The sequence below is a fragment of the Podarcis erhardii genome (genome assembly GCF_964252035.2).
Source record: "Podarcis erhardii genome assembly, chromosome: 3".
Taxonomy (NCBI): Eukaryota; Metazoa; Chordata; class Lepidosauria; order Squamata; family Lacertidae; genus Podarcis; species Podarcis erhardii.
Window position 1 is genome coordinate 20,528,142 of NC_138507.1, and position 24,622 is coordinate 20,552,763.

Consider the following 24,622-nt stretch of genomic DNA (forward strand, 5'->3'; position numbering starts at 1 on the left):
TTCTGAGTGGGTCGCCGCTATGCCGCAGCGAGCGACCCTTTCCTGCGGAGCCCCTCTTCAGAGCGCGAAGAGGACCGCCATTGCTGTTTCGCGCCGCCTCCGGAAGTTAGTTGGCTGGGCTCTCCTGTGCACAAGCAGGCAAGTGGGGCAGCAAGGCCCCACTTGGCTCCAGCAGCATCGCCACTGAGGGCTGGACTGGTGCACTGAGCTTTGTTCACCCTCCCTGCCCTGCCTTCCTGGCGTGTGCGTGCAAACCATGCTACACTGCTGCCTATTTGGATACTAACTCTCTATGGCAGAGGTCAGCAAACATTTTCAGCAGGGGGCCAGTCCACTGTCCCTCAGACCTTGTGGGGGGGCGGAATATATTTTGGAGGGGGGAAATGAACGAATTCCTACACCCCACAAATAACCCAGAGATGCATTTAAATAAAAGCACACATTCTATTCATGTGAAAACACACTGATTCCCAGACCGTCCACAGGCCATTTTTAGAAGGCAAATGGGCCGGATCCGAGCCCCGTGCCTTAGTTTGCCTACCCATGCTCTATGGCAGGGACGTCCAATCAGTAGATTGTGATCTACTGGTAGATACCTGGCTGATCCTGGTAGATCACAGGAGTCTTATCATGTACAAAAAGTCATGGGGGAAAGGGAAAAAAACTCTGTGCAATCCTCCCCCCAAAAAGTTCAACAACTCCGGGCAATCCACCCACCCCACGCACGCTCCTCCTCCCTCCAATGACAATGGGTAGATCACTGCCAGTGGGAGTAGATCACAGTCTCTTGGGAGTTGGATATGCCTGCTCTATGGCACCTGGAACACTACCTTCTGGCAACTCCTGCAGCCAACCTGGTGCCAAACGTATTGCTCTGCTTCCTTTTGGACCACATTAGCAAGGCTACGAGGGGCATCTTGTCATCTGGGCAGCCCAGGACCTCCATATACACTGCCCCGGCTTGTGCCCTGGAGAGGTCATTTTGGTGCTTCCAACACAGCAGTTACAACAATAAGCAGCAATGGAATACAGTACTAATACAATACAATACAATGGAATACAGTACTAAATCAGTAAGCAGTTCTTAGTTCATTTTTATCTTTCCTCTCTTTGGTGGTTTAGGGCAGCAATCTTATATCCAATTTCCCAAGAATAAGCTTCATGGAGCTCAATGAGTCTTACTTTTGAGGAGAAGAAGAAGAAGAAGAGTAGTAGTAGTAGTTTGGATTTGATATCCCGCTTTATCACTACCCAAAGGAGTCTCAAAGTGGCTAACATTCTCCTTTCCCTTCCTCCCCCACAACAAACACTCTGTGAGGTGAGTGGGGCTGAGAGACTTCAGAGAAGTGTGACTGGCCCAAGGTCACCCAGCAGCTGCATGTGGAGGAGCGGGGACGCGAACCCGGTTCACCAGATTACGAATCTACCGCTCTTAACCACTACACCACACTGACTCTCCTCATCTTCTAACATTGTGCATGCCACCAACGGAAATGTATAGGATTCTAGACATGTAAGTCACAGGAGCACCATCAGCAAAGATACCATCTTGCTCTCTTTTATTTCATCATTTTAATTTAAATTCATTTATTAAATGGCACCGTTCCCAGTGAAATTCACAAGGCAAGTTTGTAGAGCTTAGCATAGCGGACCTGATATTTTCATGCTCTGGCCAGAAGTGAATGGCATCTTGTTCCTAGCTGGAACCTGTTGCAATACCATCATACGATTTCTCTGGACTCACAAGGTATATCTAGGGCTTCCAAGGTAAGATTGCCTCCATCTGGTGCTAGAGGACATTTTTGCAAAGAGCATGAAGGCAGAGTTGTGCCTCACACCCAAATGCCCCTAAGAGTATTAAAAGCTGCACATCTCCATTCAAGCTTGCAATTAATAGCTGGGCTCATTATACAAAAATGTGTGGTAAAACCAGGCATTGGACTCCATTATTCAAAAATCTCACTTCAATTATGTAGCCATGAGGTTAGCTTTCAACAGTGCTTAATTAAAGTTCACGTTCCTCCAGGAGGCTGACCAAAATGTCCCTGGCATCTTCTGAGTTCTTACAAAGTGCCTTTTCAATTTTCACATCGCCGTATTTTTTATCCCCCCCCCCAAATCCCTATAACATTTCATTTTTAAAAGGTCACTTGAAACTAAGAACCTTAGAAACTCAGCATTTCACAGAGATTAATCAGGTTAATTGGCATCAGATCGGCTTTGCTTCCGATGTCAACACACTTTTAATTTTATTAGCAGGTTTCCTAAATATCATGCACCTATTTGCAATAGGAAGCGTTAAAGCCATTTCTTTCGGTGCTGAGAGGTTCATACACCCTCATTACTATGCAGCAGCCAGATGACCTCTGTCTTAAGGCTAAAAATCAGTTTTACTGTCTGATTGGGTTTTACATAAAGTTCTACATAATTCTAGTTAAACCACAATTTGTAATGCTACGGCAAATTATCATTCAATTAGACTTAACTCTGTCTCTGAAATAACCCAATATAAGAAATACTGAAGATCCAGAAAGGTGGATGCACAGGTTAATGCTCATGTTCCCTTTATAAACTTGGTTGGACATTTCATTACAGAATCAATAGGCTATTACTGATGCCTTTGATAATTATTTTTAATCAAGTTAATTTACTCCAGGCAGATATAGCTGTACGCTCTCAAGTTAAGTACTGATTTACAGTGCAATCCTGTTTGGAAATAAGTTCCATTGAGTCCAATGAGGCTTACTCCCAGGTGGGATGCGAGTGGCGCTGTGGTCTAAACCACTGAGCCTCTTGGGCTTGCTGGTCAGCGGTTCGAATCCCCATGACAGAGTGAGCTCCCATTGCTCTGTCCCAGCTCCTGCCAACCTAGCAGTTCGAAAGCAAGCAAGTACGAGTAGATAAATAGGTACCACTGTGACGGGAAGGTAAACAGTGTTTCTGTGCACTCTGGTTTCCATCACGGTGTCCTGTTGCGCCAGAAGCGGTTTAGTCATGACCCAGAAAGCTGTCTGTTGGCAAACGCCGGCTTCCTCGGCCTGAAAGCGAGATGAGCACCGCAACCCCATAGTCGCCTTTCACTGGACCTAACCATCCAGGGGTCCTTAACCTTTTTTTTTTTTTTTAACCTTACTCCCAGGTAAGCTTGGTATGGATTTGAAGAGGTGCATCACTCTATAAGGAATCAGCCGTGTTTTAAGGGTACCCCGTTCACTGGTGGAGGAAGAGGAGTGCGGGGGGCACACTGCCCCCTGTAGCGCGATCCTGGTGGGGTGCCATTGCGGCTGCCCCCCCGCCTGTGCTGAGCACCACACCCCCAGGATGCACGTCACGCCCCTGCGGGCGATGCGCCATGCCCCCAGGATGTGCGCCAGCCCACCCCTGCCTGCTCTCCATCCCCCAGTGCCGGAGTAGGAGGCTCCACCACTGACCCCATTAAAGGTATCTTGATGGATGTCCCTGCCCAGAAGTCAGCGTAGGGCAGACGGGTCATAGGGCTTCCAGCAGCGGCCTGAGGACAGCCACCTCAGTTGACTATGGGGAAGCCATATTCCTTGGCACGAGAAGCAGCAGGCTGAAATGGATATATACCCAATGCCTGAGTCAAAGTTCCCCTACCCCTGTAACCAATAAAGTTGTGGCCATTTTAATTCCATACCATTGTCCATTTGTACTCTCTCACTTCACCGTAGAATGAGAGTTTGTGCTTTCGAACTGCTAGGTTGGCAGGAGCAGGGACCAAGGAACGGGAGATCACCCCATCGCGGGGATTCGAACCGCCGACCTTCTGATCAGCAAGTCCTAGGCTCTGTGGTTTAACCCACAGCACCACCCGCGTCCCTTCTACTCAATTAGATAATGTGAAAAGAGTTATGTTTATATGATATATAAAGAATTAATATAGTTAAACACAGCCAGTTACGTTTTGGGTATATTTGTTAGTTTATACTTTAAGCACACGGCTTTCCCCAAAGAATCATGGGAACTGTAGTTGCTAAGGCTGCTATGGGGGGGCAAACCACAGTTCCTATGATTCTTTTGGGGTAAATAATGTGCTTTAAATGTATAGTGTGAATGTGACCATAGACTATGAGTTCTGTAAAGGCAAGGGGAACTACAGAGCAGATTTAAAGATATACTACCTCTGTGTTTCTCTTGACTTCGTAAACTTTTCAATGTTTGGAAAATGGGGTGCTTTGGGTTTCCAAATGCTGGATAACTAAATGCTTTGTTGAATCCAAGATGTCAAAGACTGAAAAGAACAAAATTTCCATCAGCATCAGTAAGCACTGGCTTGTTTTGCAAGTTAATCCCATTAACTTTAGTTCTTATACTTCTAATTTTGCAAAATTTAAGCTGGCATTGAGGCTTCCATTCCAATTAAACCACATTACTGTTTTATCACTGATATGGTCAGGAAATCAATTTGGTCAGTGGTTATTTGGCTTTCGTTTTCACATTTTGTAGGATTTAGTGACTGCAGTATTTGTGGACTTCAGGTCTTCAGCCTTTAAGAAAACAAAATGTGTCATTCTACTTTTAAAAGATAATTATACATTGATGTCAGTTGCATTCTTTTCAACTAGGGAAGCAGTATTTCCTTTAAAAAAAATGGTGCTGTGCTCCAGTCTAGACTTGGGGTTTGATGTCTGATCTGAACTGGCTACCTTTCTCACCGAAAAGCAAAAAATAAATTGGCTTGGAAAGAAGGAAAATGAGTAAAAAGGATTTGTGTGGTGGATCTAATCTCTTGATAAGTTATTGACTTTGGATTTCATTTGTAGTGTTGTGCTTTGAAACAGCAACTGAGATCTGGGGTTACCATTTATGTCAAATAATTATTGCTTAAGAGTGCCATTAACATCGGCAGACTGAAAGAAAGATGCAAGTCTTGACCTAGGGCCTCGGACAGAACATTTGAGGGCTTTTTCAGCTTGTCCTGCTGAAAGTGAGAAAGTAGTTAGGTTGGCTTTGAATGCCAGCAGGACTGCTGTTTAGAGGGAGCCAGGAAGATATCCCAAGAGCACCACCCCATCTCAAAACTCATCTGACTATTCCTTGGGGAGCACCTTTATCTGTGGTTCTCAAGGGGATTTATGCAGCCCATCAAATAGATCATAGAATCATAGAATAGAATCATAGAGTTGGAAGAGACCACAAGGGCCATCGAATCCAACCCCCTGCCAAGCAGGAAACACCATCAGAGCACTCCTGACATATGGTTGTCAAGCCTCTGCTTAAAGACCTCCAAAAAAGGAGACTCCACCACACTCCTTGTTTTTTTTTATAATTTTTTATTGATTTTCCAATTTTATCAACACAACACTAAACAATACGTACAACAACAAACACACATTAAAAAAAACAAAACATAAATCCTACTTTCTTAACCTCCTTTTCATAAGCCTCTTTTCTCGGACTTCCCCATACCTTCCCCTTTTTGCATCCTAGTTTCACAATTTTTCAGCAACTCTTTTAGCCAATTAAAATTTAAACTTATTCTCCTTTTCAATATTACATTAAGTCAAAAAGAATAAATATGGCTGTAATTATACATTTTCCTTTCCCTTCACACTTTAACAGTCCTCGATTTTATAGCGATTTTTAAGATATACTTTAAACTTCTTCCAATCTTCCTCCACAGTTTCTTTCTCCTGGTCGCGGATTCTGCCGGTCATTTCTGCCAGTCCCATATAGTCGATCACTTTCGCCTGCCATTCTTCCAGCGTGGGTAGCTCTTGTGTCTTCCAATACTTTGCTAGTAGAATCCTTGCTGCTGTTGTGGCATACATAAAAAAGATCTTGTCCCTCCTTGGCACCAGTTGGCCCACCATACCCAAAAGAAATGCCTCTGGTTTCTTATGAAAAGTACATTTAAGTACTTTCTTAATTTCATTATAAATCATTTCCCAGAAAGCTTTAATCTTCGGGCAGGTCCACCAAAGGTGAAAGAAGGTACCTTCAGTCTCATTACATTTCCAGCATTTATTATTGGGCAAATGATAAATCTTAGCAAGCTTGACTGGGGTCATGTACCACCTATAAATCATTTTCATAATGTTTTCTCTTAAGGCATTACAGGCCGTAAATTTTATACCTGTGGTCCACAACTGTTCCCAGTCAGCAAACATAATGTCATGTCCTAGGTCCTGTGCCCATCTGACCATTGCTGATTTAACAGTTTCATCAATTGTATTCCACTTCAACAGCAAGTTATACATCTTTGATAGATTCTTAGTATTGGATTCTAACAATTCAGTTTCTAATTTCGATTTTTCCACCTGGAACCCAATTTCCCTGTCTTGTTTAAAGGCCTCCATTATTTGATAGTAATGGAGCCAATCTCGTACCTTGGACTTTATCTTCTCAAAGCTCTGTAGTTTAAATTCGCCACTTTCTGTTTCTAAAATCTCAGAATATTTTGGCCAATTAGTTCTCATGTTTAGCTTCTTCACCTCTTTAGCCTCCATTGGTGATAACCACCTGGGAGTTTTATTTTCCAACAAATCCTTATACCGAGTCCAAACATTATATAGTGCTTTCCTGACAATATGATTTTTAAAACCCTTATGCACTTTAGCCTTGCCATACCAAATATATGCATGCCAACCAAACATGTTATTAAAACCTTCCAAATCCAGAATGTCTGCGTTTTCAAGTAGTAGCCAGTCTTTCAACCAGCAGAAAGCTGCTGATTCATAGTACAGTCTTAAGTCTGGCAGGGCAAATCCCCCTCTTTTTGGGGGATTTTCTGGGAAGGTTCAAACCGTTACAGTTCCAGCTTAAGAATCGCAGAGACATTGTTGGTTAGTTTCCTCCAGCCGCCCCCTTTTGTTCCGAATATATTGCACCTATACCATTTTCAAATCTTTGGCCTACCCCCATCCCATGGAGATTCTTCTTCATAAACTTCCAAGAAATATTGTTGAAGGCTTTCTCCGCGTCCACAAAAATCAAAACTGCCTTTGTATTGCTATTAACTGTCAACATTTCTATTATGTCAATTATGTTCCTTACATTATCCTATAAGTGTCTACCCGGGAGAAAGCCTGCCTGGTCCTTATGTATCTCCTCCACCAACACTTTCTTCAATCTTTTTGCCAAAATGTCTGCAAATATTTTGTAATCCACATTCAATAGGGATATTGGGCGGTAGTTCTTGATCTGTTTTTTATCAACCTCAGTCTTTGGTATAAGTGTGATAAAAGCTTCTTTCCACGATTCAGGTGCCTTCCTCCCCTCTAATATTTCATTACAAACCTCCTTAAGCGGCTGTAATAACCATTCCTTTAACGCCTTATAGTATCTGGAGGTTAGTCCATCTGGTCCTGGGGATTTCCCTAGTTTCATATTCTGAATGGCACCCTCTATTTCCTGCTCAGTTATTTTCTCATTCAAAGTCTGCACACTCTGTTGCGAAATTTTTTGTAATCCATATTTCTTAAGAAAATCTATTTCTCCTTCATTTTCTGGCCCTTGTGCATAGAGTCTCCTGAAGTAACTCTGAAAGCAGTTGCTGATCTCATTCGGCTTAGAAATGTTCTTTCCATCCACCTCCAAGCTTGTAACAGTGTTCAATTTCTGTCTCTTCTTCAATTGCCATGATAGGAGTTTCCCACATTTATCTGCTGATTCAAATGTCCTTTGTCTCATTTGCTTTATCTTCCATTCTATCTCCTGATTCATCAGTTCCATATATTGCATCTGGTAAAACCACACTCCTTGGCAGCAAATTCCACTGTTGAACAGCTCTTACTGTCAGGAAGTTCTTCCTAATGTTTAGGTGGAATCTTCTTTCTTGTAGTTTGGATCCATTGCTCCGTGTCCACTTCTCTGGAGCAGCAGAAAACAACCTTTCTCCCTCCTCTATGTGACATCCTTTTATATATTTGAACATGGCTATCATATCACCCCTTAACCTCCTCTTCTCCAGGCTAAACATGCCCAGCTCCCTTAGCCGTTCCTCATAAGGCATTGTTTCCAGGCCTTTGGCCATTTTGGTTGCCCTCCTCTGGACACGTTCCAGTTTGTCAGTGTCCTTCTTGAACTGTGGTGCCCAGAACTGGACACAGTACTCCAGGTGAGGTCTGACCATAGCAGAATACAGTGGCACTATTACTTCCCTTGATCTAGATCCTATACTCCTATTGATGCAGCCCAGAATTGCATTGGCTTTTTTAGCTGCCGCATCACACTGTTGGCTCATGTCAAGTTTGTGGTCAACCAAGACTCCTAGATCCTTTTCACATGTATTGCTCTCAAGCCAGGTGTCACCCATCTTGTATTTGTGCCTCTCATTTTTTTTGCCCAAGTGCAATACTTTACATTTCTCCCTGTTAAAATTCATCTTGTTTGTTTTGGCCCAGTTCTCTAATCTGTCAAGGTCGTTTTGAAGTATGATCCTGTCCTCTGGGGTGTTAGCCACCCCTCCCAGTTTGGTGTCATCTGCAAATTTGATCAGGATGCCCTTGAGTCCATCATCCAAGTTGTTGATAAAGATGTTGAATAAGACCGGGCCCAAGACAGAACCCTTTGGCACCCCACTAGTCACTCTTCTCCAGGATGAAGAGGAACCATTGATGAGCACCCTTTGCGTTCGGTCAGTCAGCCAGTTACAAATCCACTGAGTGGTAGCATAGTCAAGTCCGCATTTTACCAGCTTCTTTACAAGAATATCATGGGGCACCTTGTCAAATGCCTTGCTGAAATCAAGGTAGGCTACATCCACTGCGTTCCCTTCATCTACCAGGCTTGTAATTCTGTCAAAAAACGGGATCAGGTTAGTCTGACATGACTTATTTTTCAGAAATCCATGCTGACTATTGGTGATCACAGCATTCCTTTCTAGGTGCTCACAGACTGTTTGCTTAATGATCTGCTCCAGAATCTTCCCTGGTATTGATGTCAGACTGACTGGGCGGTAATTATTTGGGTCCTCTCTTTTCCCCTTTTTGAAAATAGGGACAACATTTGCCCTCCTCCAGTCTGCTGGGACTTCGCCTGTTCTCCAGGAATTCTCAAAGATGACTGCCAGTGGTTCTGAGATCACATCTGCCAGTTCTTTTAATACTCTTGGATGCAGTTCATCTGGCCCTGGAGACTTGAATACATCTAAACTAGCCAAGTATTCTTGTACTATCTCCTTAGTTATTCTGGGCTGTGTTTCCTCTGCTGAATCATTTGCTCCAAATTCTTCAGGTCGGGCATTGTTTTCTTTATCGGAGAAGACTGAGGCAAAGAAGGTATTGAGGAGTTCAGCCCTTTCTGTGTCCCCTGTTTGCATTTCCCCATCTTCTCCTCTGAGTGACCCCACTGTTTCTTTGTTCTTCCTTTTGCTACGAACATACCCATAAAAGCCTTTTTTGTTGCTTTTAACCTCTCTAGCAAGCCTGAGTTCATTCTGTGCTTTAGCTTTTCTGACTTTGTGTCTACACGTGCTGGCTATTTGTTTGAATTCCTCTTTGGTGGTTTCCCCCTTTTCCATTTTTTGTACACATCCTTTTTTAATCTTAAGTCAGTTAAAAGTTCTTTAGATAGCCACCCTGGCTTCTTTAGGCACCTTCCATGTTTCCGTCTCATTGGTATTTCCTGAAGTTGTGCTTTTACTATCTCCCTCTTAACAAACTCCCAGCCATCATGAACTCCCTTTCCTTTTAGTATTACTGTCCATGGGATCTCACCCAGCACTTCCCTAAGTTTTATGAAGTCGGCTTTCTTAAAGTCAAGAAATTGAGTCCTAGTATGCTTGGCTGCTCCTTTCCGCTGTATAGTAAACTTCAGAAGAGCATGATCACTCGCGCCTAATGATCCTTCCACTTCTACCCCACTAACCAGGTCATCAACATTGGTTAGGACCAGATCTAAAATGGCTGTTCCTCTTGTTGCTTCTCCCACTTTCTGGACAATGAAGTTGTCTGCAAGGCCAGTGAGGAATCTCTTTGACCTTATGCTCTTGGCTGAGTTTGACATCCAACAAATATCTGGGTAACTGAAGTCCCCCATTACTACTATCTCCCTTCCTTTTGTATGCTTGGCCATCTGTTCCAGGAAGGCATCATCTATGTCCTCCGTTTGGCTTGGGGATCTATAGTAAACTCCCACAATGAGGTCACTGTTATTCTTCTCTCCCTTAATTTTGACCCAAATGCTCTCACTTTGGCTTTGAGGTTCTAAATCTTGGATCTCTTCACAGGTATACACATCCCTGACATATAACGCCACTCCTCCTCCTTTCTTGTCTGGTCTGTTTCTCTGAAATAGATTGTATCCCTCCATTATTACATTCCAATCGTGGGACTTATCCCACCAGGTTTCAGTGATGCCTATTATGTCATATTTAGTTTGCTGTACCAAGAGCTCAAGCTCATCTTGTTTATTTCCCATGCTTTGCGCATTAGTGTACAGACATTGAAGTCCATTAATCATTCCCCCGTGTCTCTTATTTAAGGATTTTTTCCTCCCACCACTAGGTTCACAGATCCCCAAACAAATACAGTGGTACCTTGGCTTAAGTACTTAATTCGTTCTGGAGGTCTGTTCTTAACCTGAAACTGTTCTTAACCTGAAGACCACTTTAGCTAATGGGGCCTCCTGCTGCCGCCGCGCTGCTGCTGCAAGATTTCTGTTCTCATTCTGAAGCAAAGTTCTTAACCCGAGGTAGTATTTCTGGATTAGCAGAGTCTGTAACCTGAAGCGTATGTAACCTGAAGCGTATGTAACCTGAGGTACCACTGTAAACATATTTCCCAATTTACTCTTGGTCAGGCATAGGCAAACTCTGTCCTCCAGATGTTTTGGGACTACAGCTCCCATCATCTCTGATCACTGGTTCTGTGTTATATATCTTTCCTCTTCCCACTGAAATTTAGGAGCATAGGAAGCTGCCTTTGAAACATTGGTCTATCTAGCTCAGTACTGAACAGTGACTGATAGCCTGCTCTCCAGGATTTCAGACATAGTTCCTTCCAAGCCCTACCTGGAGATGTCTGGGGATTGAACCTAGGACTTCTTGCAAGCAGAGCAGGTTCTCTACCACTGAACTATGGCCTTTTCATCTCTCCTTGCAGATGGGGCACCTTTGGCTCAATTCTCATTTGTTCCCAAATGAAAGTCATGTGGGAATGGATTTTCTACCAATGGATTTGATACCTGCTGCTCATATTGTTCTTCATACATTTTGAGATGTCTATGCTTGATTTCAGGTGATTCTCCTGGAAGGCACAGTTTTATTTTCCCAGAATGCCCTAGACCAGGCATCCCCAAACTTGGCCCTCCAGATTTTTGGGACTACAACTCCCATCATCCCTAGTTAAAGGGACCAGTGGTCAGGGATGATGTGAATTGTAGTCCCAAAACATCTGGATGGCCAAGTTTGGGGATGCCTGCCCTAGACACTGATCAATCCAGAGTGTTATGGGGGGAAATGGTAGCCGCTGGGGTGGAGGTGCCATTTTCTGTGGTGGGTCAATATCCCTAATCCCCCACCCCCAAAATGCACCATGATGTAGTGATATGTTTCTGCCACCACTCCAGGAAGCAACAATAACAATAGTCAAAGTTAAAAAATCAATGAGATTGAAAAATGAATGTAAGTAAGAAAATGCTGAACTTATTTAGATATAACCTACCTTTCAGAGCAAGCTCTCCCTGGATGGCTAATAATAACAATAATTTTTGTTGGAGCATAATGACCAGATTGATTTTTCTTTGATTGATTGCACTCACCTGCTCTGATTTATGTATTGCAATCTTCATGTTTTTATCTGTTTTAAAATTGCATTTGATAATGAAATGTTGATGGGTAAGAAAGGCTTTTAACAAATAATTTAAGAAGAGCAGCTAACTAAATTTGCAGCTGTAGCAGGATTTGAACTCAGCTAACAAACTGAGCCACAGGCTATAGCCGTGCTTACCTCATCTGATTTCTGATTTTTGCTGGCTGCTTTGCTTCCTGCTTACAAGTTGCTGTAAGCTTCCAATAGCTAGCCTGACTTTTCATGGTTAATTTTTGCAATCTACTTGATGTTCGCTTTGATTAAATTCTCCTCCCTGCGCACATGCCAACTAAGGTTTTCTTTAATCACAGATATCATAAAGGCTGGATCTCCCACCCCATCTCTTCTAAATGCTCACATCTGGCTGCACATGTCACAGCACAATATGCCGTACTGACGTGTGTGACATTTTCAGCACAACCTTGTATATTGTGTTTGTCACCAAGCTCCCTAAATTAGTAGGAAATTCTTCCCTGGTGTGATTTTTTTTTTAAAAAAAATAAATAAATCAGAGTAGAGACTCTGTTACATATAATTATCTGCATGTTACATTATGCTAATGTGAATTTCTGAAGTCTGGTGGCCCTTGCTGTGTGTTGTGTCATCTGAGAAGGGTGATGACATGCAGGCAGGGGAAAGTTTAGAGAAGATTGTATCAATGCCTTGACTGGCCCAAAGGTATCATTCCAGGAATACTGAAAAACAACAGCACATCTATGGTAATAACTCATCTGTTACCCACTTAACGGTGCAATGGGTGATTGGCTTACTCCAATTTCCACTCATTTCCTGGAAGCTTTCCTTCTGAGAACTGAAACGACACTGAACAACCCTCCAAACTTTCTGAATGCTCCTGAAGAAAGTTCTCCATAGTCGAGTGGCTTAGCTGGCACCATGCCCCCAGGTGCCCTGGAAAATTTAGGTTCCCAGGGCTCCTTGCAACTGCGGATACTATTGTGATTCGAGAACCCGTCCCCCGCTTGGGAATAATAAAGACACGTGGACACAGTATATTAGGTTAATGGGCTAGAAAAGGCCACAACTTTTATTGATTACAGCATGTGAGAAGGTATTGGCTTAGGCATTGGACAACAGCAAATTTGACTCCACCCACTCGGAGAGGGGTGAGTCTGATGAGGGTTAACCACCAGTAGGGGGAGCCTGTTGATGCAAATACAACTATAAGCTCTCCCCTGATGTCACCGGAGGCCGGGCCATGGCCCCCCGCCACACAGGGCATTGGACATGATCCATGACCGCCGGATTCCTTTAACGGAATACCCATAAGTGAAGGGGTAGGCGATGGCCACACCCTGCCCTTCCATATACCAACAACACATTCCAATGTCTAACCTCCAAATACCAAGAAAGTTGAGACGATTGCTACAAGGTAGGCGAAAAAAACCAAGAGGCCGGTGCCAATTTGCCAATTGGAAAAAAACTCCTACCAGGCCTCCTGGGCAACCAGAACGACCAACCATGGGTCCATAGCAAGGTCAAGTGAGCAGCTATGCACTAAAGGGAGTGGTGGGTGGGTGACTCATGGAAATCAGTAGCACAATGGTGGGGAGAGCTGGCGCAGCCGCATTTGAGCGGCTAGACCACACCCCCGCGGTGTCACCCGATTGGGTGCCCAACTGGGAGGCGTGGCACACCAGCGATGATGTCAGGGCAGGGGGCAGAACACCCCCTGCATGACGCGGGAATCGGCTCCCGCTCACAATCCCTTCCCTCCGGAAGGAGGAGAGGCTTTGTTGCTACATAGTTGTCAATAGAGGAAAGGAAGGAAAAATTAATTCTTCTAGCTGGGGCGGATGGAAGTTGAAGTTTGACAATATCTGGAGCTCAATAGGTTCTCCACCACAGGCACAAAATCTTGTTAATCTTATTTTTAGCAAAAGAACTTTTGAGAAACACAACACCTACCTACTTCAGAATACATCCAACCTTCACGAGCTAGACAAATTCACATGAAATAGCTCTATTTTTTGTAGTGCCCAGTTAGCTCAGTTAGTTAGAGCGTGGTGCTAATAATGCCAAGGTCACAGGTTTGATTCCAATACGGGCTACCTGAATATTCCTGCATTACTAGCCAACTAGTTGACCCATGGTGTCCCTCACAATTCTACTTTTCATGAGAATTGTGGGAGCATGGGTTAAACTTCAGTTAATCATATGCAGATTTGCCATTCCATAGGGTTCCACTTTGATTCATCAGTTAATTTTGTATGCCAAATTCCCTTATGGATGGTTTAAGACTTTAACGGAAAGTTTCTTATGACAGAAGCTCACAGAACAATTTGTCTGAGTAGCACTGACATCCTGCTTGCTTCATATTAACTCATGGACTCACCCATAATGTGTAGCAGGCTTGCCTCATGAGGACTAAATTAAGATATGTATCTCAAACTGAATGCACTTCACTTACCAATGATTGTACATTACCATGGAAATTTCTGTTCTGTAGTGATCTGAAGGTTAACAGGTATCCTCACAGTTTTACGGTTATTAACTTAAACCCTCAAGTTAAACATTCGCTGGGCTCAAATTAAGGAACAACGGCCCTCCCCCTCACTTTTCCAGAAAATAGATGCTTTGTGACGAGATTGCTCATTAAGCCTCCCAAGGGCATGTGCAAATGTTGAGACAGTAAAGAGTCCACAGAAATAAGAGATGACTTTTGAAGATAGTCATAGAAATAATGGTTCTTCCCTGGGTGAAATCTCCACACACTGGGCTCTTCAGAGCTATTGTGCTGAAGTGGTTATAATATCCTTCGCACTGAGTGACCTTATCTCCCTGGCATTTTCTGGTGAAAAGAGAAATCTGTGTTTTTAATGTCATACTATGAATATGCTTTCTACCGCACGCTGTTTCACACTGCCAAGGTGCCACTGATCTCTCTATCATTAATGTCATAGGTATTTCGTTTATATATACATCAACTTGTTGCTTGCCTAGGCTCAAATTACATAGCTCACCAAAGTTAGAGAGATTTCCAATGAGCAACAAGTTGTAGGACCTCGTTTGCTCAAAACCAGACAACATGGGTCTCTGTGACTCAAGACAGGAGCTAGAAAGACGGACACCTCTCACTATAAACCTTGCATGGGCTATTCCAACCCACTTCCAAGCCCAGAAATGGCCTGTGAACTGATTCATACTGCTCAGTGTCAACTGTCTTAAAGCCCTAGTTCGATTCCCAGTTTCACTTTAGGTTTAGATAGTATGATGCTGCTAAGGCCCAAGGGCAGTTTCCTCCATGTTCTTGCAAGCTGGTCTGGCACAAGAAGTTGATTAGATTAGATTCACTCTTCAGTACAACTCGGGTAACCTAGCGTTTAGTCCTTCCAAACCATATAGGACTTGGAAAATACCTTGCCCTGCAAGTGTTCTGGAAAAAAACCAAGACATCCTGTTTCCTCGGACGAGAGCACAACAGCCGTTTTGGGTGCTGTGATCGCTCACAATTTCATTTTGACTAACGTGTGCATTCTATTTTTTGCAAGCAATTTCTCCAAATGCGTTTTGCATGTAATTTTTGTCAGCATCCGGGGGTTGAAAGGCCAGCTGGCTAGCCCAAGCTGGATCGTCTCCTTCTCAGCTGTGCTGCTGTGAAGATCCATCGACCTCTGGCTCCGACATAAATCAGCGACTCAAGCCTCCCAGACTTGAGCACACTATACGTAACAGTGTAAACTGCACAGCAGAAGAGGCCAAGGCTTGTGGATACATACTAAGAACTACGGATTTATGAAACATAAATCAGGACAAAGAAACATATCGTCTCTCCTTGCTATCTTCTCGGAGAGAGGGTCAAAACAAAAGCTATACACAGAGTGGAACTTCTGCTCACGGCACCCAGCAATCTGCGCTGGAAAGTAAACAGACATGTAGCACGCAACAATCCCATGTCTGCAAAAAAAGGTAGAATGGAATCTCCCAACAATTTTAACTATGTTCGTTTTTATGCTCACTTTCCCATCATATATGCATTTCTGGGAACATGGGTTGGAGAACTACGTTGCAAAATGTGGAGGAGTTATGCGCATTTCGAAAGAAGGCTGCATTTCAGTTCTCATCTTGTTTCAGGAAAATGTGAATTTGATAGATTCACCTTTAAATGTCAACTGAATCCAATTTCTCCTCCACCTCTATTCAAAAGAAGAGCCTTACCCTGACTAGAGTCAACTTAACTGGCCTGACTTGCCTCTTCTTGGCATCAATTTCTCCCTTAAGCCCCACCTAAGACCCCAATCTAATAATTCCTAAATGCTGTCAAGGATGAAATGGGTGGCACACAATAAAGTACTGCAAAACAATGAGGAGGGAACAGCTTAAACACCAGGCCTGGTGTAGCACTGCTATTATTATCCTGAATAATCAATGAATAAATACATAAAATATGAGGGAGAGGTCCTCAGAAACTTTAGCTTCTTACAGAGGCTTAATAACATATGATGAAGTATAACAATGGTGCCAGATTAATGGTTTCCTGACAGGAAAAGAGAAAAAAAAAAGCTCACTGTAAAGATTGTCATTCTAATGGAGCATGTAAACAGAAGGAAAGTTCACAGACCTACAAACCTTCACATAACTACACGCACCTTCATTTAAAAAATAAATAAAAATCAATTCCTTTTGCCTCATTCCCTTTCTGCATCCATAGAATAGACCCTCCAAATGTCCCTATTTTCCAGGGAAAGTCCCGGATTTACAGAAGCCTTTTTGATTTGATCCTGGAATGTCTTGCATTTCCTTAGGACATCCCTATTTTCATCCGAGAAATATTAGAGGGTATGGTAGTATGTCCCTATTTTCATCAGAGAAATGTTGGTGGGTATAGAGTTATCTGACCCCTGAGCCATCTGAAGGCAGCCCTACAAAGGGTTTAAGTTTTTAAAATGTTTATATATATATATTAGATTCAGCCCAGAGTAGCTGGAGCAACCCAGTCAGATGAGCAGGGTATAAATATTAAATCATAATCATAATCATAATCATAATAATAGGGCATCTCTATCTGCATCAGAGAAATGCTTGAGGGTTTGATAGAATCAGAGCTTTCACACTCCCTACAGCTCCTTTCCACCACAAAATAAGCACTTTATTTAAACAGTCAAAGAACTTAGTGATTGCTTAGTTTGTTCCATCCTTTTGAGTTATGAATATATAGGCTTTTCTAGGACTAGATATAGTCAAAATCTTTCTTCCTGCAAATGCTACATTCTAGTCAGGAATTCAACAGGTGCAGCCTCCCACCTCCCTCTGGTTCGGAGCCCTGAAGAGTTATAACAGAACGGCAGAATCTAATTTAGCTTTTCTTTCCACTCTTGACTTCAATTCTCCTTATCAAATATGAATGCCATTAACTGAGGTGGCGTTGAGGAGAGCGGTGCCCTTTCTGTTATGAGGCATGGTTTCTATTAACACTAATAGGTGTTATGTGTGGGGAAATGAGAGGTCGCACACCACTGTATTATGCGGAAATGACAGGAAGAAAAGTTACTTAAAGCTTAAAAACAAGGATCTGTGTTTTTCTATGGGTTGTTTTCGCAAGGGTGAGAACTTGTGGCTCTCCAGACGTTGATAGGATTCAGCTCCCATTCTCCTTGACTATTGGTCACAAGTTATCCATCCTTGCCTTTGGTTGGAGTCACAGGGAAAATATATTCAAAGAGACCTCCCTTTCTTCACAGCCCATGAGTAATAAACTGTGGATGTAAAGGGAGAAAAAATCTGAAATGAGCTTTCAGAGTGGGAAGGGGGGGAGGGTACTGAATATTTATTACTCCTCTTTATGACATTTGCAAATGCCTTATTATATTTCCACGGATAAAAGGGAAACTCTGATGTTCTGTATTATTCCTTAAACCAATAGAGAGGGACACAAAAATTGCAATGAAACAGGAACTGTTGTTGTTGTTGTTTGGCAGATTTTGTGTCTCCACCGAACACTGTGGTGTTTGGTTTGTGTCTAATGGGCAAAATAAGGTATTAAGAGTCAAGCGGTTTCCAGCTTGAATGTTACGTGGCAATTGCTTAAATCAAATGAGTTCTGTTTTGTTTTTTAGCCCGAAACACTAATCTCAAGTGGAAGTTGTCACATTTGATAAAGTACAATGGAGCCAGGGAGGAAATCTTCTGTTCCTATTTCCAGAGGTGCATCTGTTTGCATGCATGTGTTATGCCAGTTTGCCTTGGAACGCCAGCAATGAACTTTAACTGTCTACTTCAGGAGAAAGGCTTAATTTTGATCCGAATCCCCTTAGGTAGCAATCAGCCACCTAAGATAATCACACCTCCCCAATGCAGATAAAAATAACCACCTTGATTCCATCACCTCCCTTCGCCATTCTCCCTCTGCTCATTACAAAGCGTGTATATTTTTATAACCCTGCTCTTTTGACAGGCAGGGATCTATTGCCCTTGGAACTTCAGATAGTCCCGCAATAACAGCTATTTCAAACCCATTATAATAATTAATCACAGGAGGTGCTACCAGGAGAAAATCACATAATTCTGAACCTATAATTGAATTTTTAACACTCTTAAACTGAAGTGAGTAGACTTTGAGAAAATCAGGGTGACAGGAAACTGCCCTTTCTATTCTTCAGCATTCTAGCCACTGTTTGGACAGTTTTTCAACCAGTGGCATGATAACTTAAACGATTCCTTATTTTGGTCCTAGTTGGAAGACAGAAATATAGACAGAAATTCATTTCCCTTGGGCTTCCATGTTGCTCCACAGAGAAGCGATAGCTTGTGAGAATCCTATGTGACAAATTCCGGTCATGGCGGCCTGGCCATGTTTTCTGTCAGAGAAGAAATGTCTTGTTAATCACCCGGGGCATTCAGGGAACATAATATTCATTGGGAGAAGACTGGAACACAACTTCCCCACCCCTGCAAAAGATTATGGGGAAACCCAGCCAGATTGAGGGGGGGTAGAAATAATAAATTATGATTATATTATTATTATTATTATTATTATTATTATTATTATTATTATTATTATTTAAGCTAGAGGTATATGTGAGAAAGTAGGTGCTGCCAAAATCCCAGTGGAGCAGAAAAGACTATTTACGTATGTGACCATGGTTGCATGGATGTTACTGGCCCAGAGATGGAAAGAAGATAAAATCCCCAACAGAGATGAATGGCAGATTAAGTTGATCGATTATGCTGAAGTGGCAAAAATGACCGGAAGAATCGGAAATCGGGAAGACCAAAATTTTAATATGGAATGGGGAAATTTTAATTTATCTTAAAAACCATTGTAAACAGTTAAAATTGTTAGTAGGATTGGAAGAACGCTTGTAGTTTAATGGTGAGTTTTGGACATAATGGAGAGGTAAAAGATTTGGATTGCTATAAAAGATGCAGGAGGAAATGACTAACAATAGGGACCCACAAAGGGGAGGAGGGAAGTCCAGGAGATTCTTTGGAACCTTGTTTTTACGATGTATATTGGGTATGTGATTGTAAAACTTTAATCTGAAAAACCAAATAAATAAATTTATAAATGGAAGTGGGTGGGTGTTTCTGTAAAACAAAAGAAAGGGTGTGGGTTTTTTAAGGGTGCGTGTAAAAGGGAAAACATTCACTTTGGAATGAGAGCCTAAGAGCCTATGAGCTGCTATCTAGAGCATCTGGGAAAGTTTGGATCTCTCTCCCCCCCCCCCTCTCCCTCTCCCTCTCTCTGCATATCTGATGTGGGACTGTGCCCTCCCAGGCATTGTTCGACTTCAATTCCCATAATCCTCAGCCAGCATGATCAGTTATACATGGCTACATACAGACCATACATTTTAAGCACATGGGAATCTTGGGAACTATATTTTGTCAAGAGTGCTGGGAATTGTAGCTCTGTGAGGGGGAAACTACAACTCCTTGGATTATTTGGAAGAAGCTGTGTGTTTCAAATGCATGGTGTGTGAGCGGTCTTAGTGACAACATATCTGAATATAAGTTGTTTGTTACAAGTTACTTAATATTAATACAGTCTAGATTCAGTTTCCTCACCATTAACAAGCATAGGAAGTACGGTAGTATTAATAACTCCCTGCTCCCCCCAAAAATGTCACATTCAGATACATTGACATGCATATGTTGACAGAAATAGGCACACACATTATTCACATGTGCCGCTTTTGAAAGAAATAGTTGGCAGTGTTCTAAGAATACATTCCCTGACACCTCTCCCCTCCCTTTAGATAGACCTAAGCAAAATCTAATTATAACTACAGTTTATTTTCAGACAAATTAAGACTTCACAGGTACATCAGTTTTGCCACCAGGAACATCCGCAGCTCGAGAACAGCACCTTTGCAGCACCTATTAAATTCCAGTTATAAATCCACAGAACAAGAAATGTAAGGGGGTGCCACCCAGTTGCAGGCAAATCAAACACAAAAGGGTGGAAAAAGTGTCATTCAACTAAAAGGTAAAGGGACCCCTGACCATTAGGTCCAGTCGTGGCCGACTCTGGGGTTGCGGCGCTCATCTCGCTTTATTGGCTGAGGGAGCCGGCTTATGTAGGAGTGCAAATATCCAGAGATGTAGTGATCAGGTGGGATTGCTATGAGGAATTATAACAAATATAGAGTAAGCCATCTGTGTCAGCAATGAAAGCATTGCGTTGACTGGGTTTAAACTATTTTGATATGATTCTTGATCAGTCTACACCTCTGCATCTCTGGCCATTTCCTCTACTGCCCATTTCTCTTCTCACATACACAGCCCAGTTGCTTAGCCAGGCAGGCATCCTGGGCCATAAAGATAGTGGGCAAGCTTCTTTGATGTATATTAATCTTAGGATGTTAATCTTAGGGCCAGGAAACAGATCTCACATGAAGGTGATACTGATTGCTGTACTCCTGGCCATCCTTCTTATCATAGGTATATTGCTTGTTTATGACTTCCGGGGTTGCCAGATGCTCTTCTTTGTAGTTCTGTTCTTTGTTTACCCCAGAAATATTTGTGCTTAATTAGTTTTAGTAGTTTAACTTTCTCCCCACGTGGGTTTGTGGAAATGCTCAGAAGAAATCTGATTGGTTCTTTCGAACAAATCTGTAAAAAGCTCTTTTGTGAATAAAACTGGGGGTTGCGCAGACCTGACGGACAAGCACAGAGAGACACGATTATATGCACCCTTCCCAGAGTCTTGCTGGTTCAAGCCTCTGTGTGTATTCAGAGTTCAATCCTTCCTTTACTTTGCGAACGCAACAGGCTTACAGCTTCCGGGTCATGTGGCCAGCATGACTAAGCCGCTTCTGGCGAACCAGAGCAGAGCACGGAAACGCCGTTTACCTTCCCGCCAGAGCGGTACCTACTTATCTACTTGCACTTTGATGTGCTTTCAAACTGCTAGGTTGGTAGGAGCAGGGACCGAGCAATGGGAGCTCACCCCGTCGCAGGGATTCGAACCGCCAACCTTCTGATTAGCAAGTCCTGGGCTCTGTGGTTTAACCCACAGCGCCACCCACGTCCTAGTCATTCAACTAGTGATGTGCTAAAACTGGGGAGCTGATTGTTTTCTACTTGGCTAGTAAATTAGGTGCAACTGTTTCTGGAGCACTGGCTGACCACTGCGGTCTATGAGCACAGGATAACCTCAAGATTGGATTGATGCAATGTGCTCTATGTGGGACTGCCCTTGAGGTTCATTTGGAAGCTACAGCTGGTGCAAAATGCAGCGTCTCAAAAAAGAAGAAGTGACAAATGGGGTGCCTCAGGGTTCTGCCCCGGACCCATTCTTGTTCCATATGTTTATAAATGACTTGGATGAAGCAGTTGAGGGGATGCTCATCCAATTTGCAGATGACACCATACACAGACGGGTAGCTAATGCCGCAGAAAACAGAATAGGGACTCAAGATGACGTTAACAGATTGGAGAACTGGGCCCAAACTATCAAAAGGAATCTCAATAGGGTCAAATGCAGTGCTTTTTTTCTTTAAAAAATAATTAGGGGTACTTTCATTTTTCTACTTATGTTGAAATACTGCCCCTCAGTGAGGCCAAACATAGATTCACAAAATGTTTAGAGTACCCCTGCAACGCCCCCCCCCCCCGGAAATGCACTAGTTAAATATAAGGTTCTGCTTTTGGGGGGGGTCGTTTAGTCGTTTAGTCGTGTCCGACTCTTCGTGACCCCATGGACCAGAGCACGCCAGGCACTCCTGTCTTCCACTGCCTCCTGCAGTTTGGTCAAATTCATGCTGGTAGCTTCGAGAACACTGTCCAACGATCTCGTCCTCTGTTGTCCCCTTCTCCTTGTGCCCTCCATCTTTCCCAACACCAGGGTCTTTTCCAGGGAGCCTTCTCTTCTCATGAGTTGGCCAAAGTATTGGAGTCTCAGCTTCATGATCTGTTCTTCCAGTGAGCACTCAGGGCTGATTTCCTCAAGACAAGCAATAACTAGCTGTTCCAATATAAGATGGGGACATCTGGCTTTCCAGCAGCACATGTGAAAAGGATCTAGGGGTCTTAGTTGACCACAAGCTTGACACGAGTTCAACAGTGTGATGCAGCAGCAGCAGCAGCAGCAAAAAGAAAAAAAGGAAAGGGGGGGGAAGCTAATGCTATTCTAGGTTGCATGCACAGAAGTATAGTGTGCAAATCAAGGTTGGGTGGCCATCTGTCATGGATGCTTCAGTTGAGATACCTGCATTGCAGGGGGTTGGAATTGTTAATATCCTGATCCATTTACAATTCTATGATGCTAACTGTTCAGTGGATCAGGGTATTTCCAATTCATTACTCCACCATTTCAAAAATTGCACTGGCTGCCAATTGACTGCTGGGCTAAATTGAAGGTGTTTTGGTGTATAAAGCCCTATTACAGCCTGGGACCAGGATACTTGAAACATCATCTCATTACTTATATACCCAATTAATCACCGCACTCTGCAGGTGAGAGCCTTCTGGAAATACTATCTTGCAGGGAGTCCCTTCCACACAATGTATATATTGACTTTTGATGCTGTGGCACCAACCATTTGGAATCCCCTCCCCTCGAATATTAGCCAGGCACCATTTCTGTAATCTTTTCAGCACCTTCTCAAAGTCCTTCCTCTTTCAAAAAGCCCTTTAATTTGAAATCTGCATCTGTATTGGAACTGTTTTTTAAGATAATTTTAAAACATTTTATTTAACACCGGAAACTTCCGGTCGGCGCCAGCGTTTAATGGCGGTCCTAGCTTCGAGCTCCGAAGCAGGACTGCTCCGTGAGTTCGGGTCTGACCCGCTACGGCGAGCGGGGGACCCCTAAAATCACAGGCGCTGAAGCCTGTGAGCAAGGAGATTCGGTGGGCACCTTTGCGCCCCCCGGTACTGTGAAGGAGCCTTTTTAAAGGCTCCGGAGCGGCACCGGGAGTGAGCGCGGTGCTGAGAGTCGCTACCCAGCCCACGGAGCGAAGCCGCGTCGCCATTGACGGAGAGCGCCGATTCCTTCCTGAAACTACAGATTGACAGCAACACCCGTGAGTAAGAACGGAAAACAAGTTTAACGGGACTCTAATTTCGGATATTTGGCTGAAAATGGGAAGGCAAAAATTAAGGAAGTCTGCCTCCCGGAACTGCATGAATAATTAAGCAACGAAAAAAGCAAGCTGTATTTGAAAGAAAAGCTCTTAGTACTTTGCTAAACCTGACATCAAAAGTGGACCTCCCCCCATCGGGCAGGAGAAGGGGGGAAGGAAAGAATCGGACTTTGTTTATCCTGCTTTAAATGATTTTGAACGGGAAATCTTACACTGCCGATTCCCCTGGACAGGGCTGCCTGATCTGTGAACGCCTGAAAGCGATCTGTCAAATAGATTGAGGATACAAAGTTGGACTTTATTTGATACAAAATAACTGGACTTTAGTGGATTAAAACAGTAACACCTCAGACTGAAACAAAGTAAAGGTCTATAGTTGGACTTTTGGAACTTTTCAATGCTATATGCTTTCTTTTTTCTTTTTCGACGCTTATTTCTATTTGGATACAATTTACTCCCTCTAGAGGGCTAAAGGGAAACAGCTGCATCAAGGAAGAAATAGTGGGATTTTCCACTTGAAATCTTTCCTGTGAGAACGACCTTGACATGAGCACTCCTGCCGATGAAATGTCAACTAGATCCAAAACAAAGCAAGCACAAAAGAAAAGAGGCTCTACGTCAGGAGTACCAGCTGCACAGGAAAAAGTAACAACGGCATTAATGGAATCTATGACACAGGCACTGTTTAAAATAAATCAATCTTTGGAGGCGCTGACAAAGCAGTCTACAGAGAATTCTAAGAAATTGACTGAACTGACAGCGAGGTTGGACTTGAACACGACAACAATATCATCTAATACAGACTCTATAAATAGGTTATTACAAGAAAGTTCAGAAACAAGAAAAATTGCAGAGAGTGCTAAAAGTACTGCTGAGGAGACAAAAGAAAGATTTGCGCCAATTGAAAAAAAAGTGAGTGAACATGATGTAACTTTGGCCTTGATGGAACTGGAGAGAAAAGGGAAAAATTTGAAATTAAGATTGGTTCCTGAGAACGAAGGGGACAACCTTGTGGAATTCCTTACAGAGAATTTTGAAGAATTTTGGCATGATGACTTGGAAGGAGAGGAGGAGTTTGTGATAACTACAGCTTTTCGGCTGGGCAGGAGACAAGGCAAGAAGCCAAGGGATTGTTTAATCACTTTGAGATCCAAGGAAGAGAGAGATAAAATATTGAACTTACATTTTCAGAAGGCATTAGTGATTAAAAACTCTCAGATACAGATCTTTAAAGATATCCCCAGGTATATTTTGGAGGTAAGAACCTACTTTAAAAATCTAGTCGACCTGCTAAAGGAAAAT